The sequence below is a fragment of the Cryptomeria japonica genome, chromosome 11 (genome assembly GCF_030272615.1).
Source record: "Cryptomeria japonica chromosome 11, Sugi_1.0, whole genome shotgun sequence".
NCBI lineage: Eukaryota > Viridiplantae > Streptophyta > Pinopsida > Cupressales > Cupressaceae > Cryptomeria > Cryptomeria japonica.
The window spans coordinates 47,865,752-47,887,811 of NC_081415.1; positions in this window are offsets into that span (position 1 = coordinate 47,865,752).

Consider the following 22,060-nt stretch of genomic DNA (forward strand, 5'->3'; position numbering starts at 1 on the left):
TGCTGGATATTATTTACCTGTTTGGTAGCCTTATCTGCTTGATACTTCCAATATAGAGCATCAGAAACATCATCCAAGCTCTGTCCTATGGGATATGAGGCATATTCATTCAAGGGAGTGCCTGTCTCAAGTTGTAATATTTTCGTTTGTAACTTTTGGTTCTCCTCTTTAGACTTTTCATACAAGCCCTTATAGGTAATATTTTCCCTGACCAAAAACTCTATCTGATCCATATTTAATTTGGCTACATCCAAGTTCAACTTTGCAGTGACCCTAGGGTCAGTCTTTCCAACCTGATGAATCATGAGGTGTCCAAAGGTTTCTTCGATATCCACAATAATTGGCCTTTTTCCCTTTGGATATAATGCCCATTGTAGGAGAGCCTTTTGATCAGGATCATACCCGGAGCCTAGGAACAATTTATCTACCTCCTGAGGCAACACTTGTTGATTCAAGTCCTGTTTCTTCAAGAATCCGTCAAATAGAAGTGCTGAATTTATGTCCCAACCAGAAAAGATGATAACACCAGCCTTTTTTAATATTTTCCTCCCTTTCTCAGGGGTCATATCTTTCATGAGGGTATCGATTTCATCCTGTAGTCTCTTCATCTGTTCTTCTTCTGGTCTTACAGCCATGCTTCGTTTCACATGGGCCCCTTTATACTGGTACAAGAATGAAAGGAATTCCCTCGAAGAGACGAATCCGTCATCAGCAACAAAGTCCTCATGCTCTGTCATCCTTATGTCAACTACATCTTTAATGTTGAATTCACCAGTGTCCACATCCACCTCTGCTTCAAAACCGGGGGGATAATCTTCTCTAGGAGAGTCAGCAGGGATGCTACTAGCAGCTGATTTCGGTGACATGTGAGCCAACGGTTGACTATCCTTTTCAGTATTGATAAAATGAAGGAACTGTGGGGGTACTCTATGCATAATCTCTACTTCATGTTGAAGTAGCCTTTTAGCTATCTCCAAAGGGTCTTGGAGGTTTCCAAGCAAGTCTCCATCCACCATCCCCCTTGCTCTTTTCCATTTGAAGGCTTCCCAAGTCATTTCGCTCCTTTCTCTCAAAACCCTGGCCTCTTCCCTTTCAAGGTTCTTGATTAAGTCATCTGGCATTTTAGCCACATGTATTCCAACTTTTAGTTTTTGTGAGGCCCTGGCAGCTCTTATATATCCCTCAGGATCAAAGTTCTCTCTAGGATCACCCAGAGTCGTGCCATAATAGTCTAATTTATTTCGAAGTAAATGATAGCTTTTTGAAATTTTAACAATAAAATCAGAAAAAACCAATAACCCTGGAACAATGGATTGTTTACCAAAATCCGTAAGATATTTGGCACTGACAGTAGATAATTGTCTCACAATCTCCAGGCTAGCCACCCTATTTGGTACGGTAATTGAAAGCATGTATGGCTTTCCTTCATACCCAAATACCCTGATTTCTGTATGATTATTGTGGCAATACCAGTCACCCCAGTTGTGATCAATCTGGGACTCTGGAGAGAAGTCTTTTGGCCTGAGGAATCTCTTAATTTCAGGGGACAAAGTATAATCTCTATGTTGTCCAAAGGCCGCACTAAGGGGCTTCACAAAATATTCCTGAAAGTGCCAGTATTGGTTGTTCATGAATCTTTGATCCCATGCAGAAACCCATAGCTGAACTGGTTTCTTCAAACCATTCTTATCATAAGCTCTTATGCAGAAATCATCTGACCAGAAATTGATTTCTTGTCCACAATAAAGAATAATGTGCATCAATATAGAGTACAATGAGAAATGGATATTCACAAGGTCTCCTTTCAACTTTTCCAACCCATGATTTAGGGCATCTGCAACATAAGTGGCATAATCAAATGACCTAGGGTCTTTCGATTGTAAATCAGCACACAGAACCATGACCCCAATATCCATGAGAGGATGAGCCTCTAAGCCTAATACTTGGGCTGCAGCATAATAAGTATACTTAAAATACGGATGGAATTGGTTGGCATCAAATGGCACCTTGTCGTTTTTGCTGAATGGAACAAAGGACCCACCCACTTTCGGCCGGTGAATGGGTAATCTCCATGTCCTGTAGATGTTTTCTAAGCTAAAGAATTCTCGCGACAGTTTCTGCATATCAATTTTCTCTTCTACTTCCCAGTCTAGATCAAATACCATATCAATAGTCTGTTTGTTAATCACCACCAAGGGATTCCCTCGGTAGTCGCATATGGTTTTGGTTCTCGGATCATAGCAATCCACCAGAGCTTTCATCAATTCAACATCCACAAATACATTCGGGACTACCAATTTCCCTAAGTTTTTCTTCCATAGGTTACTTATGGGCTCAGGAGCATCCCTCCTCTTGTAACTAAACAAAAACAACTCATGTCCTCTGATTTCTGTCCATATGTCTCCTAGACGTTCAAATCTATCCTCCAATCCTTCCTCTTCACTCTTGATCTTTTTAGACCTCACACTGGATGTCGGGTACTGGTCCAGCAAATCCTGAGTCAAAGCTCTACCTTCCTTTTTCTGTCTTTTGGGCTTCTCTTCAGGGTTTAATTCTTTCCCTTTTCTACTCTTTTTAGAAGAAGAAGAAGGTTCCATAATTTCAGCAAATACGAGAAATCACACTTACTTGGAGAATTGTCTAACTCTTCTGATTGTCGTTCACGAGTTTCAGCAAATTCCTTGCAACTTTCAGTCTCTTGGCATCAATCTGGTTCTTATGAAGATTCGATCAGCTCAGTTGTAATTGCATGGGCAACTTGTGCACAGTTAATGTCTCTGCATCTATAACGGCTATTCAAATGTTTAAACTTAATTGCTGATGTGACATTCCTCACTTGGGCTTTTAACTCTTTCGCGGGAAGTACTATTCAACTGAAATGATCGTAAATCGAGTTTTCGATGAAACCCTTGTCCTCGGCTGAATACTTTGATCTTTCATCGAAAGCTCACTTTCCTCGATATCACTTCATCGGCGAATAGCCCATGTCGAAAAACCATTTTCAAGTCTCATCAAAATCATATTTTCCTCGATGAACTTTCTTTCGATAAGTCATTCGCAAGTTTCATCGAAATCATATTTCGATGAGTTTTGTTCTTCGGTGAAAGTTCATGCAAGCTCTTCGAAAGTCTTTTTTCTTCGATATCCTCTTTATCGATAAGACCCCTCTGTTTTTGTTCGATATAATGTTATCGATGAGATTTGCATTTCAATGAATGCCTTTTGAACTTCTTCGGCAGTTGTATCTCCTCGAAATCACTTTTTTGCTTTTTGCTTTTCGATGAAACTGGAATATCGATGAGCGGCTTCCTTCATTTATCGAAAGTGATATTCCGTCGAAGACATCTTTACGTAGTGCTTTACACGTCATGCTCTATTTCGATGAAAGCATTCTTTCGGTGAAACTCCTTTTGAGATGCTCAATATGATATTTTGGCCGATATCTTTTAGTTTTCATGCCTTTGGGAAGACTTTTTTATTTTATTTCAAATATAGTGTTCAACAGCGGCTCTGACTGAGGATGGAGGCATATTATGCATGTCTTCAAGAAATCAGAATCTCTGGTTAATGAGGATACATTTTGGCAAGTCATGGTATTTACAATGGGAGTGGATCCTAATCTACTGTACATGTAATAGAACACATCAAGAAAAGAAATTTTTCAAGAATTGTCCATGTACTGGCAATTCTTGGACTTCCCCTCTTGTATTTTGGAGCAAGTAGGAGTCTTCTCCTTTTTTATCCATAATTACATATGGTCTGATCCATAAAGCCTCAAATTTGCCATGTTTGCCTTTGTCTTGACTCCTGGCATTCCACATTAAGACCCAATCACCCACACAAAATTTCCTATCCGTTGTCCTCCTGTCATACAACCTCTTCATCTGATTTTGAATCTTTATATTCTATTTCTGAGCCTCTGTTCTGACTTCATCAAGCTCTGCTAACTGCATCATCCTCTCTTGTGAGGGGTCTTCAACATCTATCCCTTCTTGAGTCACGAACCTATGTACAGGCAGGAGATTGTCCAAAGGCAATCTGGCTCTTTTGCCATAAACCAACTCAAATGGAGACTTTCCCATAGATTTCTTCATTGTTATTCTATCTGCCCCTAATGCAAGACTCAAATTTGAATCCCATGCCTTCTTGTTGTGTCCTAACATCCTTTTAATGATCTTTAGGATGTTCTTGTTGCTTGATTCAGCTTGCCCATTTCCTTGGGGGTGGTAAGGAGAAGAATGAGATATTTGAATGCCATACTCTTCACAAAAAGTGTTGAATTCCTCAGACCTAAAGGACATGCCATTGTCTGAGATGATCTTTGCAGGAACACCGAATCTGGTCATGATGTTCTCCATTATGAATTTTATTACTACTTTACTAGTAGCTTGTCTAGTGGGTATTGCCTCTACCCACTTGGTAAAATAGTCTGTAGCAACCAATATCCATCTGTGTCCTCTGTTGGATCTTTCAGATATTTCTCCTACGAAATCTATTCCCCATTGTTGAAATGGTTCCTCAACTAGCATTGGTCTTAATGGAAGTGACCCTTGATATTTCATTTTGCCTGAAAATTTCTGACAAGCCTCACACTTTCTAACATATCTATAAGAGTCATTGAAAACACATTGCCAAAAATATCCAGCTCTCAATATCTTATGCGTAGTAGTCTTAGCCGAAAAATGACCACCACAAACCCCATCATGCATCTCTTGGAGAACCTTCTCTGCTTGGCAGTTATCTAGGCACAATAATAATATCCCATCTCTGTTTTTCCAATACAAGTCCCCATTGACAATCACATATCTCGCAGATTTCAACTTTAAAGTTCTTCTCTGATTATCAGTCATACCATCCGGGCATTTCAAATGCTTAAGGTAGTATATGATGTCAGTATACCATGCTATATTCTCAATGCTGAAGTTGGCTTCCTCTAATCCCACTTGGTTTACACAAGATTCCTCAATTTCAGTCCCTGTCATGAGTTTGGCCAACCCTTGTCCTTTGATAACTTGTGAAATTTTGAGTTCAATGTTGAACTCTTGTATTTGGTTGATCCATTTACATCTTTTGCCTGTGACCTTAGTTTGTCTGAAGATATCCTTCACTGCTGCATTAGGAACATATGCTATAACTTCAGCTCCCACTAAGTATGGTCTAAATTGCTTTACTGATCTGACCAAGGCATAAGCCTGCTTTTCATTCAACTCATATTTTATTTCTGAAGGGCTCAAAGATTTGCTAAAATATGCAATGGGCTGCTCATACCCTTCTGGATTCTTCTGCAACAATACCGCTGCTACTGTATGACAAGAAGCGAATGAGAATATTATAAAAGGTTTGCTAAAATCTGGAGAGATTAGTACTGGTGCTTCAGAAATTGCTCTTTTGATCGCTACAAAGGAATCAATTGCTTCCTCAGTCCACTCAATTTGGACTCCTTTCTTTAACATCTTTACTATAGGTTTTATTATGTCTGCAAAATTTAGAATAAACCTTCTTACAAAATTTATTTGTCCCAAGAATGATTGAATGGCCTTGATAGTTTGAGGAATGGGAACCTCATTGATAGCTGCCACCCTTCCAGGGTCAATTCTTACCCCCTCCTTGGATACTATGTGTCCAAGTAACTTTCCTTCTTCGACACCAAAATGGCATTTTTTAGGATTCAAGGAAATCCCATACTCTAAGGCTTTCTTGAATATCTTCTCAAGGTGCTCACAATGATCATCAGCCCTTTTTGAGTATGCAGTTAAATCATCTTGGTATACTACCATGATTACATCAATCAGCTCTGCAAAAGCTACATCCATTGCTCTCTGAAATGTGGCACCAGCATTAGTCAATCCAAATGGCATTCGTGCATATACATAAGTGCCCCATGGAGTTGTAAAGGTTGTTTTATACTTTTTAGTTTCTTTAACTTTCACCTGATTGTAACCTGAAAACCCATCCATCATAGATAATAACTCACACCCTGTCACTTTCTGCAGCATGTTGTCCATATTTGGCAATGGGTAATTATCCTTTAGAGATGATATGTTTAAGTTTCTAAAGTCCACACACAACCTAATATCCCCATTCTTTTTTCTGACTGGTACTAAGTTAGAGACCCATGTTGAATATCTGCAGGGTTCAATAATTCCTGCATCTTTCATTTTTATGATTTCTTCCCTCATTTTTGGTAACAATGTTGGATTAATGGGTCTCTGCTTTTGTCTGAATGGTTTAGCTTCTGGCTTAAGTGGTATCTCATGCTGAAAAAGATCTTCTCTATAGGCTTTGAGATCTTCATAAGACCATGCAAACACGTGTTTATATCTTCTTAGTAATGTCGTCAGTTGTTGCCTCATGGCAGGAGTTAGTCTTCTCCCAATGAAAACATTTCTAGGAGTTTCTTCACTTCCTAAATTGACTTGTTCCACATCACTTTCTTTAACAGCTGATCCTTTAGTCTCAATTACATCCTGAGCATTGAAAGTCCTTTCCAATGCTACTAAGCCTCTTGGTAATTTATTTGACTTCAATTGTATGATTTCATGTCCAAATAAAGTTTCCTTACCTTCAGTCTTTTCCACGAAGTCACTGAAATTTATTGCCTGAGTCATATAGTGATCAACACACTGTAAGAATTTTAGTAGGTCCGTATCATCATGAAACACTTGCCAATTATATAGGTTGTCAGGAACTGGTGGTCTTACTTTCATCTCTACTTCAGATATCCCAGTTAGTGTTATATCATTATCCTTCAATGCAATACTGGCTAGAAAGTCTGCCATGATGTTCTTTGACCTATCGATCCAGTTTATTTGAAAAGCATAAAAAAGTTCTATAGTATCCCAAACAACATTTCTATACTGTTTCAGTCTTAAGTGCTTTGAAGAATACTTCTCCTTTACTTGTGAGACTATTAACTCTGAGTCACCAAACACACTGAGTAATTTAATTCCATGTTTAAATGCTATATTAAGACCAGTGAGTAAGGCTTCATATTCCGCAATGTTATTTGTGCATTCAAATAGCAATTTGAAAGAATATTTGTAAGTTTCCCCTGTGGGTGAGATAAATAGGATTCCAGCCCCACTCCCTTCCTTGCTACAAGACCCATCAAAGAACATTTTCCATACTTGATCATTCTTCCCAACTAGACCTGATTCAATGGGGATCCATTCATCAACCTTAGGTTTTGTCAACTGTACTTGGAAATTGTCCATATCAATTTGCAAGAAACATATTTGATTTGCTGACTCTTCCATGTCCTCTATGATATATGTGGACCGGGGTTCCCTATCAATTTTTACCTCCTGCCCATTTATTGGAATCGTAGCATATGATAAATCTAACTGCACATACCCTCCAATCATGTTCGACCATTGCCTAGATAGCAACATCCCATAATTTGGAGGGACATCCACCACTGTAATATCTGTCTTGTACAATGCTTCGGGACAGGCTGGCAACTTGAATTCTACATCCTTCATGATGCCAACCACCGGGACCGACCTGTTGTCCATGGCATAACATTTCCCAAAGGTAGTATCAACTTCCAATCCAAGCTCTTTCATCACTCCAACAAGCATAACATTTATGGCTACTCCTGAGTCAATCATACAATTCTTTACTTTTTTATTGTTTACCACCAAGGTGAGATAAAATGGGTCTACTTGTGTTGGGTTTTTGGTTATGGTAGACCCTAGATATATAACTGGGGCCATTTGTTCATTATTATTACCTTTTGGAACCTCTTGTTTCTGTTCGTTCACTTTTTCCTTCTGGATACTTGAAATTATCTCAAGAGTCTTTTCTCTGTATTCAGGGAACTTCATTATTTCCATTAGGGGAACAGAAACTTTTAATTGCGTTAATGCATTTGAAATATCAAATGAAGTGGAATGTTGTGCCAAAGGAAATTTTGTTATATCTTCCTTTTGAACATCAGGACCCCTTGTATTATTCTTTGGTACATCTTCCTTAACTGCTTTATTTGTTTGCTTGGGTGTTTCATCATTTTCTTTTATAGAAAGACTAGTGAGTTTGCTTTGCTTTGGATTCACCACCCTATTCCTCAAATCATAAGTTCTTTTTGCTTGTGCAACGGCATAAGCTGTAATTCTTCTCTTTTCTTCTTCAGTGGGGATTCTGAGCTTAACACTTTCATTTATGTTGGTGGTTACGGGTAACACAGAGCATTGATCAATGTTCATGGAATGTGATCCTCCTTCTTCTGCAAAGGATATCATGTTAACAGTTGGGTCACCCATATGTTCTTCATAACCATTCTCTTCCTCCTGCAGTCCTTTTGCTACAGCGCACAAAGAGGGAGCATGTGGCATATTGCAAGCATAACACCACATATCATCATCTTGAGTATAGTTCACTGTTCTTTTCAAGGGATCTGGAATTTGCTGGTTGTCTCTGTGATTCTTGTCTACTGGTTTTCCATCTTTCCAGGTAGTGTTATAGGGCATGTCATGCAGTCTGGGCCTCTCAGGACGATAATATTGCTGCTTCTCTATTTTGTTTACCCTTACAGATAAATCTTTCAGGGCATTCAAAACCTTGTCAAGCTTATCTTCATCTTTATTAGCCTTGGGTGCTTTAGGATTGTATAACCTGGCATCTTCTCTTTTCCCCACTTTACCAGCAGCCTTCCTGTTATTTTCTATAACAATGGCATTTTTCATAACATCCCGGAGGTCTCTAGGATTTCTGGTTCTCAGCTCATAGTTCGTTTTACTATCATAAGCATTGATGTAATATAGAATGCTTACCTCAGGTACTGGTTTCATCCTATTGGGGATTTTGTTCAAAACCCTGTTAAATCTTTTATTGAAATCTACCACTGATTCATTTTGCTCCTTTTTTATGCGAATGATCTCATGCAAAGCAAATTCAGGGCTGTTATGGTCTCCATATTGCTCAAGGAATAAGTTTTTGAACTCTGCAAGATTTCTAATAGATACATCAGGCAACGCCCTAAACCAATCTCTTGCATCTTCTGTTAATGATTGCATAAATAACCTGATCTTAACATCTTCATGTGGTAAACCAAAATCCTCAATTACTGCATCAAAGGCTTTACAATGAGCTTCTCCTGAAATTGCATTACTTCCTGTGAATCTTGGTATTGCAGTCCTGATTTCATTTGGGATAGGATATGGGTATACCATCATTCCTGAAAAATCAAACTGCCTCATTTGTTCCATATTCATTAATCCATGTCCCCCATGAGGATTCCCAAAGTTTTGGTTCATATTACCATATGAGGGCATTTGATTTTGATAGGGAAAAGGGTATTGATTCTGATATTGATATTGAAATTGATCAAGGGGTAGATGTTGGTTATAAAATTGACCTAGAGGCGGAAATTGGTTGTGAGCAGCAAAGTTTCTATGTAAATTTGACTGGATTGGTGGTTCACTTGATTGCACATGATCATCCCTTTTGTTACCAAACAAGGGGTTCTCATAAGCCTTAAAATTGTTACTCTTTGCCTTACCCACTCCCTGAGCACATTTTTTCTTGTAGTTGTTTACATCTTTATTAAAGTCATCCTCACCAACATTTATGCCTAATTTAGCACACAGCTCCAAACATTCCTGAGTCCTTCCTGAATCTCTCATTTCAGCAGCTGCCTCCATCATTTGTCTAGTTAAATCTGTGAATCTATCTGCAGGATCTGCCATACCTGATCCCGATGAAAGCGGTGTGTTTTGTCTGGATCGTGCTTCATAATTTTCAAAACCAGGGGGAATTTGATATCGCCCCTTTTGGGCTTTATATGCTGCAACCAAATCCTCATTTACTGGGCTTGAAGTAGTTGCTTTATCCTGCTCTCTTGAAGGTGAATGTTGGTTGCTTTCATGTTTATACTGATTGTATCTTTCTCTCATGAATTCATTCATGAGTTCTTTGTTTTTGTTCTTTCGTTGAGAGAAATCTAACTAGGATAAAGATTGTCCTTTTGTGACTGACCTTGTTCCGTGCATAGATATTCCTCCCCTTTATCTTTGAGTCGCCACCTCTTTTCTTAACAGGAAAGTTTTTTTTCTTTCTTTTGAGTTCTCTCCCTAGCAGAGTCGCCAATCTGTTGGGTCTCAAATCAACAGATTGGAAAGGTTCTAAGGAAATGCCAACTCCTATGGTCAAACCATCCAATTGACTTGGCCAACTTATAGAGTGAACCTATTTAGTTGTTAACTCTCTCACTTCTGGTTCTGCAGGACCTAAGCGGGTATACCTATTCACCAGTTGTCTTTAATGACCGGTGCTTTTTATAGTAGATTAAGTGTCCTGATCTGGTTTCCTCCTATCTCAGGATGGCATAAATTCCTAGGATGGAGACATAGCAGATGAGATCAAGATTGTTGTTGTAGAAGCTATTCGATCTATTTTTCTTACTTAGTTACTCCTGTTGTTTTAAAATAACATATGATGAATATGATGATAAGTGTAATCTGTAAATAACCAGTGCCTTCTTCGCTGTTTGGGCTACAGAGTCATTATATTTTCTTTAGGACTTACTGTGCGGACTTGTGAGACAGTTTTTTAACCCACCCCTTTATGGACCTGTCGGTTATTATTTCTTTTGAAATCAATTGAATGCTTATATCATAAGTTGCTTAAATGGATTTAACCCTACCTTTAAGGGACCATTCAAGTAAGTACTGCGAAGAACAATTATAATTCGTAAGCAGAACTTTTATTTCAACCTTATAACATACGACATAAATTTCATTCCAAGAATATGAATAACCTTATCTCTTTGGATAATATCACAAGCGATTGCCAAAACAAAATGAAATAATCCACAACACATACGCAAAGAAAAACAACTGATCATAGCATGTATTCCATCAAAATTTGTATAACAGAAAACTTACAGGTTGGCATACATTGCTATCTTGTTCCTATGTCTATTTTTGCCCTATTACAAAAACCTCTCTCACATATATATGAGAGCAAAAGTCATTTATGAAAAGACGTGTCTTTTCAAAATACTAATTGTTAATTTGAATATTCCTAACAAACTTAAGTAAAAAGAGATTAAGAATTCCTAAATGGTGAATATAATCATCTTCTTTGAAAGTCTTGATTTTAACACTCCGTTTCTTCAATTCTTCTCCTTGTGAAAGGTATTCGAAGATCATCTGGTTGACGGTAGGGGCCATGTCTTTGCTTCGGTCCAATCTTGACAGAGCCCGATCCTTGATGTTTACAAGCTCATTCCGCAAATCTTCCATAGACATTACTCCTCCTCCTTTATAGAACGAGGGCATTCCAATAGGGCTCCCATCATCCAATTCTTTAAGATCTCGCTTTAGCATATCTTCGAATTTAACATGATCTTCTATTTATGAAGTCCCTTCAGCCTTCTCCTCTGGTGTCATCACATCAACACTGCTTATTACCTCATGCAATCGTGCTTTTAACCTTTCATGCTCTCTTAATGCTTTTATGGTTCCAGTGTACACCCTCCAGTAATGTTCGACATGTATAAGCATGGTGTGGAATCGGTGTTCAATGATGTCGTTGACCAGTTTATCCATCTTTTGCTGGATATTATTTACCTGTTTGGTAGCCTTATCTGCTTGATACTTCCAATATAGAGCATCAGAAACATCATCCAAGCTCTGTCCTGTGGGATATGTGGCATATTCATTCAAGGGAGTGCCTGTCTCAAGTTGTAATATTTTCGTTTGTAACTTTTGGTTCTCCTCTTTAGACTTTTCATACAAGCCCTTATAGGTAATATTTTCCCTAACCAAAAACTCTGTCTGATCCATATTTAATTTGGCTACATCCAGGTTCAACTTTGCAATGACCCTAGGGTCAGTCTTTCCAACTTGATGAATCATGAGGTGTCCAAAGGTTTCTTCGATATCCACAATAATTGGCCTTTTTCCCTTTGGATATAATGCCCATTGTAGGAGAGCCTTTTGATCAGGATCATACCCGGAGCCTAGGAACAATTTATCTACCTCCTGAGGCAACACTTGTTGATTCAAGTCCTGTTTCTTCAAGAATCCGTCAAACAGAAGTGCTGAATTTATGTCCCAACCAGAAAAGATGATAACACCAGCCTTTTTTAATATTTTCCTCCCTTTCTCAGGGGTCATATCTTTCATGAGGGTATCGATTTCATCCTGTAGTCTCTTCATCTGTTCTTCTTTTGGTCTTCCAGCCATGCTTCATTTCACATCGACCCCTTTATACTGGTACAAGAATGAAAGGAATTCCCTCGAAGAGGTGAATCCGTCATCAGCAACAAAGTCCTTATGCTCCGTCATCCTTATGTCAACTACATCTTTAATGTTGAATTCACCAGTGTCCACATCCACCTCTGCTTCAAAACCGGGGGGATAATCTTCTCTAGGAGAGTCAGCAGGGATGCTACTAGCAGCTGATTTCGGTGACATGTGAGCCAATGGTTGACTATCCTTTTCAGTATTGATAAAATGAAGGAACTGTGGCGGCACTCTATGCATAATCTCTACTTCATGTTTAAGTAGCCTTTTAGCTATCTCCAAAGGGTCTTGGAGGTTTCCAAGCAAGTCTCCATCCACCATCCCCCTTGCTCTTTTCCATTTGAAGGCTTCCCAAGTCATTTCGCTCCTTTCTCTCAAAACCCTGGCCTCTTCCCTTTCAAGGTTCTTGATTAAGTCATCTGGCATTTTAGCCACATGTATTCCAGCTTTTAGTTTTTGTGAGGCCCTAGCAGCTCTTATATATCCCTCAGGATCAAAGTTCTCTCTAGGATCACCCAGAGTCGTGCCATAATAGTCTAATTTATTTCGAAGTAAATGATAGCTTTTTGAAATTTTAACAATAAAATCAGAAAAAACCAATAACCCTGGAACAATGGATTGTTTACCAAAATCCGTAAGATATTTGGCACTGACAGTAGATAATTGTCTCACAATCTCCAGGCTAGCCACCCTGTTTGGTACGGTAATTGGAAGCATGTATGGCTTTCCTTCATACCCAAATACCCTGATTTCTGTATGATTATTGTGGCAATACCAGTCACCCCAGTTGTGATCAATCTGGGACTCTAGAGAGAAGTCTTTTGGCCTGAGGAATCTCTTAATTTCAGGGGACAAAGTATAATCTCTATGTTGTCCAAAGGCCGCACTAAGGGGCTTCACAAAATATTCTTGAAAGTGCCAGTATTGGTTGTTCATGAATCTTTGATCCCATGCAGAAACCCATAACTGAACTGGTTTCTTCAAACCATTCTTATCATAAGCTCTGATGCAGAAATCATCTGACCAGAAATTGATTTCTTGTCCACAATAAAGAATAATGTGCATCAATAAAGAGTACAATGAGAAATGGATATTCACAAGGTCTCCTTTCAACTTTTCCAACCCATGATTTAGGGCATCTGCAACATAAGTGGCATAATCAAATGACCTAGGGTCTTTCGATTGTAAATTAGCACACAGAACCATAACCCCAATATCCATGAGAGGATGAGCCTCTAAGCCTAATACTTGGGCTGCAGCATAATATGTATACTTAAAATACGGATGGAATTGGTTGACATCAAATGGAACCTTGTCGTTTTTGCTGAATGGAACAAAGGACCCGCCCACTTTCGGCCAGTGAATGGGTAATCTCCATGTCCTGTAGATGTTTTCTAAGCTAAAGAATTCTCGCGACAGTTTTTGCATATCAATTTTCTCTTCTACTTCCCTGTCTAGATCAAATACCATATCAATAGTCTGTTTGTTAATCACCACCAAGGGATTCCCTCGGTAGTCGCATATGGTTTTGGTTCTCGGATCATAGCAATCCACCAGAGCTTTCATTAATTCAACATCCACAAATACATTCAGGACTACCAATTTCCCTAAGTTTTTCTTCCATAGGTTACTTATGGGCTCAGGAGCATCCCTCCTCTTGTAACTAAACAAAAACAACTCATGTCCTCTGATTTCTATCCATATGTCTCCCAGACGTTCAAATCTATCCTCCAATCCTTCCTCTTCACTCTTGATCTTTTTAGAGCTCACACTGGATGTCGGGCACTGGTCCAGAAAATCCTGAGTCAAAGCTCTACCTTCCTTTTTCTGTCTTTTGGGCTTCTCTTCAGGGTTTAATTCTTTCCTTTTTCTACTCTTTTTAGAAGAAGAAGAAGGTTCCATAATTTCAGAAAATACGAGAAATCACACTTACTTGGAGAATTGTCTAACTCTTCTGATTGTCGTTCACGAGTTTCAACAAATTCCTTGCAACTTTCAGTCTCTTGGCATCAATCTGGTTCTTATGAAGATTCGATCAGCTCAGCTGTAATTGCATGGGCAACTTGTGCACAGTTAATGTCTCTGTGTCTATAACGGCTATTCAAATGTTTAAACTTAATTGCTGATGTGACATTCCTCACTTGGGCTTTTAACTCTTTCGTGGGAAGTACTATTCAACTGAAATGATCGTAAATCGAGTTTTCGATGAAACCCTTGTCCTCGACCGAATACTTTGATCTTTCATCGAAAGCTCACTTTCCTCGATATCACTTCATCGGCGAATAGCCCATGTCGAAAAACCATTTTCAAGTCTCATCGAAATCATATTTTCCTCGATGAACTTTCTTTCGATAAGTCATTCGCAAGTTTCATCGAAATCATATTTCGATGAGTTCTGTTCTTCGATGAAAGTTCATGCAAGCTCTTCGAAAGTCTTTTTTCTTCGATATCCTCTTTATCGATAAGACCCCTCTGTTTTTGTTCGATATAATGTTATCGATGAGATTTGCATTTCGATGAATGCCTTTTGAACTTCTTCGGCAGTTGTATCTCCTCGAAATCACTTTTTTGCTTTTTGCTTTTCAATGAAACTGGAATATCGATGAGCGGCTTCCTTCATTTATTGAAAGTGATATTCCGCCGAAGACATCTTTACGTAGTGCTTTACACGTCATGCTCTATTTCGATGAAAGCATTCTTTCGGTGAAACTCCTTTTGAGATGCTCGATATGATATTTTGGCCGATATCTTTTAGTTTTCATGCCTTTGGGAAGACTTTTTTTATTTATTTCAAATATAGTGTTCAACAATATCAACAACAAAGATATTGTCCCGAAGAACAACACCTTAATTGCAAACACTTACGAAAGAAAACCACATCAAGCATAGAAAATGAAGGAGGTTTCTGAAAAGAGGTCTTGCTAAGAAAGAAGCTTCATGCAAGAAACTGGAATGTCCGAAGGAGAAACCTCTAGTAAATCAACACCCTCAGCAATAGCCTTATTCACCAAAAAATCCACAATGACATTGATCTCCCTGAAATAATGAGAGATAGAGAAAGTGGAAAAGAACTTTAATTGCACAAGAATGTGTTCTAAAAAATACTGCAAATGCCAAGAGAGACATTTTTTGTCAACAACTGCCTGAAAAACCACCATTGAGTCTCCTTCAATAACAATATCTTTAATATTCAATGAAATAGCGAGATCAAGCCCACAGGATAAAGCCTGAAACTCATCCACATTATTAGTACCCTGACCAATGTGTTTTCCCACGGCTTTGATGATCTTAGAAGAATGATAAAAAATAACTGCTCCAATACCAGACCTTCCAGAATTCCCCTTAGAAGCCCCATCAAATTGTAGTTTGAATGAAGGGAAGGGGGGAGGGCTCCATTTAGCCATCTTACATTTAACAAGAGAAGATAGTCCAGCTAATATAGCCCCATGGGAAGGCATCAGACGAAGCGAAGACCATTTCCAAGTGACCCAATTGTCCCAATGAGAAAAAGGCCTGAGGTGATCTAAATTTTTATGGATGAAAGAAAGTACCACCTCACAAATGGAGGTTTGGATTTTACCAATCACATCAGTCAGGGTGGCAGATTTATGTTTGAAAATCCTGGAATTCCTTTCAAGCCAGAGATTCCAGATCACCAGTGATGGGGCCACAACCCAAAGAGATGAATAAAATGAAGAGGAGAACAACAAGGGCCGGGCCATGAATTGTGAAAATAGATTAGGACAAAGAGCAGAAGACCAACCAAGCATGCCAAACAACCAATACCAACACTCAGAAGCAAATGGATAGAGCGGGAAAAGATGGTCCATAGATTCCATACGATAACCACAAAAAACATAAGGAAATACTGTTGTAATCCCAAGCTTGTCCAATCGCATCCCAGTGAGGACTTTATCCTGGAGTGCCAACCAAGCAAAAGACCCTGCCTTAGGAAGACAATTCGGATGCCAAAATAGCTTAGTAGGCCAGCAAGAGGATGAAGAAATCTGAACCAAAGAATTATAACCATCTTTTACTGAATATGCACCTGAAGCATTCTTAATCCAGACCAAGGAGTCCTCCTTATTGTGAAAAACAAGAGGTCTTTTGTGAAGTTCTTCCACAGAGAAAGTCTAAGATCGTTATGAATAGGCAAGGGAGGAATATTCTTCCATTTAGCCACTAAACATGGACCTGTGGAAACAATGTCAAAATAATCTGCAACAAAAGGCCCCCAAAGATTCGATAAAATACTAGGCAAAGGGGACCAGTCTCGAATAGCTGAAAGAGCAAGATGCCCATTCTAGACTTCATCCTAAAACTGGGTCTTCTTCCCATTATGGACAACCCAAGATAAATTTGGTAAAATAACTCTCCTACAAGATACCAAAAAGTTCCAGAATGCAGAGCCCTTCGGAAGAGATGTAGCAGTAAAAATATTTCTCTGGAAGCTCCCCTCAAATACTTAGCAAGAATGACGAAAGCCCATTTTCTAAGAGGGTCTGCATATAACTTCCACACCAATTTCGCCCCCAAAGCCTTATTCTGAATAGCTAAATCATGAATACCCACACCCCCCAGCTCTTTGGGACGACAAATATTGTCCCAAACAAGAAGAGGGATCTTCTTTCTACCTCCCAAGTTATCATTCCAAAGGAAGGATCTAAGGGAAACCTTCATGTCCTTAATAACTTGAGAGGGAGCCTGCAAAAGAGACATCAAATATGTAGGGATGGCATTCAAAACTGATTTGATTAAAAGGATCATACCAGCCATTATAAGCCACTTGTGGTTCCAGGAGGAAATTCTGGAAGTTATCGAATGAACAACTTTATCCCAAAAGGAGGTCTTTTAATAGCCCAGAAAGAAAGGAATGCCCAAATACATGCACGGAAAAGTCCCTACTTGGAAACTCCAAAAGAAAACGAGTCTATCCCTAACTAGAGGGGAGACATTCATAAAGAAGACTTTGGACTTCTGATTATTAACCTTTTGTCCAGAAAAAGCAGCATAGTCAGAGATAATTTTCTTTATAACTCTAGCTTCCCTCAAAGAAGCAGCCCCAAACAGAAGCATGTCATCAACAAACAAACATTGGGATTGTGGAGAAATAAGGCCATCAACTTTGACACTTGACCATAAACCAGATGTCGTAGCATTAGAGATGGCCCTACTTAATGCTTCCGCCAAAAGAATAAACAAAAAAGGGGACAAAAGATCCCCTTGCCTAAGTCCTCGGGAGGAAGCAAAAAACCCTGAAGGGGAACCATTAATCAAAATTGAGAAGCAGGCAGAAGATATGCATGAAAACACCCATTTGACCCAACAACACGAAAACTACAAACGATACAAAACAGCCACAAGGGACTGCCAATTAACATGATCATAAGCCTTAAACATGTCTAGTTTAAGAATCATGGCTGAAACCTTTTGTTGTGATATGGAGTGCAGAATTTCATGAGCAACAATCGCACCTTCAGATGTCTCCTAGCCAGGCACAAATCCACCTTGTTCCAAGGAAACTATCCGAGGAAAGAGCCTAGACAGCCTAATTGAAATTACCTTGGTAAATTTTTTATATAAAGTAGTACATAAGGCAATCAGACGAAAATCAGAAAAAGAGCTAGGATTGTCCACTTTCAGAATAATAGCAATAAGAGTAGTATTGAGCTCTCTCAATATCAACCTATTTCTTCTGGACTCCTCCAAGGCTAACAACACATCATTTTCTATAAAGTCCCAACACTTCTAAAAAAATAGAGCCATAAAACCATCCGGGCCTGGGGTTTTATCTGGATGCATGGAAAAGACTATCTCTTTTAGCTCAGCCAATGAAAAGGGAGCCATAAGCATCTTATTATCTTCTTGAGACACTAATGGGGGGATCAAATTCACAAAATCATTATCTACAGCAACCGGTTCAGCTGTAAGAAGCGATTTAAAGAACCTAACGGCTTTAGGAGCAATATCATCCTCATCAACTAGACTATTACCATTAGAATCAATAATACAGGAAATTTGATTGCGAAGCCTCTTAAGCTTAGAAGAAGAATGGAAGAACTTAGTATTTCTATTCCCTTCGGAGAGCCAAAGGTCCCTAGACTTCTGCCTCCAATAAGACTCTTCTCTAATAAGACTCTTCCCTAGCCAAGGTCTCACTCAATTGAAGATTCAAAAACTTTAGCCTATCATACAAAAGAGAGGACATACCTAAAGCAATAATGCTCTTATTAAGCTGCTCAATTTCTTCCTGAATCCTAGCCTTTTCTCCAGAAATATTCTTAAAGTGTGTCACATTCCAATCCCCAATCTTATGCTTTAAAAAGGCCAGTTTCTTAACAATTTGAAACATCCGAGACCTAGTAAAAAATGGGGTAGACAACCACCATTGCTTTAATGAAGGTAAGAAAGATCGATCCTGAAACCACATTGGTTCAAACTTAAAAGGTAACTTCCTAGGTGCCCTATCCTCAAAAATAGTAAACGGGATAGGGAAATGATCAGAACCAATGGGGAGAACTAAGGAAACAAAATCTTGGCCCGAATTGAACCAATTTTCAAAAACTAAAAAGCGATCTAGCCTTTTAGAGATTTGACAAAAGTCTCTCCGCATGTTGGTCCATGTAAATGGCCCATTAAGAGGTTTACAATCAACCAAATTCGAAGAATGAATAAAGTGACAAAAATCCAACATAGAATGTTTATTAGGGATGATTCCCCCAGCCTTCTCATCTAAGCTAGCAATTGCATTAAAGTCCCCCCCAAAAATCAGAAAAACATTTCGTAGAGGGGCAGCAAGGGAAACCAAAAATTCTCAAAGTTTTCTTTTTTCTAAAACCCCAGTTGGTCCATAAACATTAAAAAGCCAGAATTTTAAATTTGATATCCTACTCTTAACCAAACCAAGCATCTAGTTGGATGAGGAAGTAATTAATGAGAAATCCACACAAGTATCTTTCCAAAGGACCGCAAGACCACCTGAAGCACCTGAAGAGGGAGATGCACAAAAATTCCACATTTTCCAAGAAGAGAATAACCTATCAGCAGATGATAAATTTAACTTAGTTTCTTGTACCATCACCACATTGCACTTCATTAAGTCCAATTGTGACTTAATCAAGCATCGTTTGTTAGGGGCATTTAAGCCCCTAACATTCCAAGATATAATCCTCATTGGCCCTGAGGGGAAGCATCAACTCCCCTCAAAACAACCAAAGAAACCAGAGAAACCTTATCTACCAAAAAAGTCTTATGAAGACTTTGCTTAGAAGCCAAAGCTCTTGTGACCAGCGGACTAAAGGGTTTTTTTGATCTTTTCTTTCTGGAAGACTCCAAAGAGGAAAGAAGAGTTGATTGAATGCCTGCATCAATTTCCAATTTAGTCTTAATATGTTTAGGCTTTCGACCTCTTTTTCCTGGAGTTGACAAATGTGAGGTAGGGGAAAGAGGTGTTTGAACCAAAGGAAACTCGTTAATACCCAAAGGAGTATCCACGGGTGCCCTAGCTTCAATGGAACCTACCCCAAGAATCGACGACACCCCAACCTTCTCTCTATCTAAAACAATGGGAGCCAAAGATGGCCCAAGAACTGATGCCACCAAAGCCTTATCCGAATTAGTAAATCAAAAGAATTGTTTATGGGAAAAGTAGCCAAATCATTCTCCAGGCTACCTAAATCGACCGATATCGAAGAAATTACTTTATTAGCTAAAGCAGATTTAAGAGTAACATTATTAGTATTAACAATATCTTGCACCTGGGCAATAAGATGCTCATCTAGAACAATATCAACATCCACAAGATGTTTAGAACTCTTCAAAACTAGTCATTGAAGCATGAAACTCCAACTAATTATGTCATAGACCGTGTCAAAGTCAAGTTTGATTAAAATGACATTTTGACTTATTTGTTGAGGCCATTCACTTGTCTCCCATGCTAGCATAAGATCACGAATAAATCTGTTAGCAATAAGTCTTGTTTGTTCAACTCTAACAAATCCTAACACCACGGGTTTGATCCTAATGACCAAGGCTTTAGCAATAATCTTATAGGTAGTGTTTAGCAGAGCTATAGGACACCAATTAGAAATAGAACCTTATTGTTTTCCTTTAGGAAGAAGATCCATTTTAAATGCCAAGTGTAAACGGTAAAATCGTCCTTAATGTGAAGCTTGATAAAATTCCATAAGAAGCCCATCACTGTCAAGAATTTTATAAGGAGTCATAGAGAAGAGTGTGTTCCAATTCCTCTAGTGTCAAGATTCTATCTGGTTTAACCCCATATCTCTATGTCCTCAAGACTGATGCTTTGGGATATTTACTTCAAAGTGCTGATAATAGGAAGTTGATTTCAAGAATCTCTAACCCTGACAATGTAGTTGTTACTAGTTCTCACTATACTAATGACAGTCTATTATTCCTATAGAATTATGAACAAAATATTTCTAATATGTTGGACATATTGGAATTGTATTGTGTTGTTTTAGGTCTAAACTTGCACATAATAAAACAAAAATTTGATTGGAATCCATGAGAATGGAAACATATTAAACATGGGGAAATTATAAGGTACCTTGGTATACCACTTGGTATCGAGGTGTCTCTCTCTGACATCTGGAATCAGTACCTTGATAAAGTTCAGAATAAGTTGTTCAATTGGGAAATAAGTTTCTATCCTTGGCTGGCAAGATTCAAGCAGTGAATAAAACATTTCTTGCAACACATGTCTATTATTCTTCATGTTGGTTGCCTTCAAAAAAGGGGTATGAGGATTTAATTAAAATTATCTATCAATTTCTTTGGACTAAATGGGAAAGTAATAGAGGATTCATATCCACATCTTCGACTCACTATAGCCAACCTAAATGTAAAGGTAATATGGAGCTCATAGATCCAAAAACACAAGGGTTTTGTTTGGCTACCAAATGGATTATCAGAGTTGTCCATAGGGACAAACCATGGAAGACTCTTATACGAAACTGATTGCCATTATCAACGACAAATTGTAGCATGTGGAATGGTTAGATAAAATTCTTCATGCCTCTTTTTTCTCAATTAAGGTCTCTTCTCCCCTCTAGTCTATTTGGAAGGTTTGGCAACACAACTACTATCTTTTAAAATGGAGTGATAATTATCTTCAACGTGGATTTAGTTTCTCTTCCTCATCTATTTGGTGGAACAACCATATTCTTTATCATGATCTGCCCCTTGGCCTTAATCTTTACAAAACAATCTTATGCCCTTTCAAAAAAAGAGTCTGTAATGTTAGAGATCTTTGGGACTTTTATACCATGAGTTGGTTGCCATGGCATGTTATCAAAGACCATTTCAATCTTAATGATAAGTACAAAGCTTTTTTAATTTTTGTGATGTCTTTGGTTCCATTGGAGTTGTCAATGAAACTATGTACTATCCACTATAGCTTTTATAAAGAGTGGGTATGGATGTCATCACATCCTTTCTTATTTTTTCTTTTAAAAAAGGTTTACTTGCAACTCCTTCCAAGATTGTCATTGAGGCTTTGTTTGAAAATCAAATGGAATTGTAAATTTAAGGAAAAATGTCGGTCAAATTTATATTCTAAAATTTGGAAATCTAAGGTCAATACAGGTGCTCAGTTGATTGCTTGGAGGATTCTACATTGCAAACTACCTATTAGGGACAAGTTGAAATGTATAATGGTCCAGCCAACTCATTGCCCATTCTGCCAGAGGTAAGAAAATATAAGGCATATCTTTTGGGGATGTCAGTTTGTTAAAAATCAATGGAAATCATTTTTTAATAATTTGCCAACTATCTTTGAACACAATTTA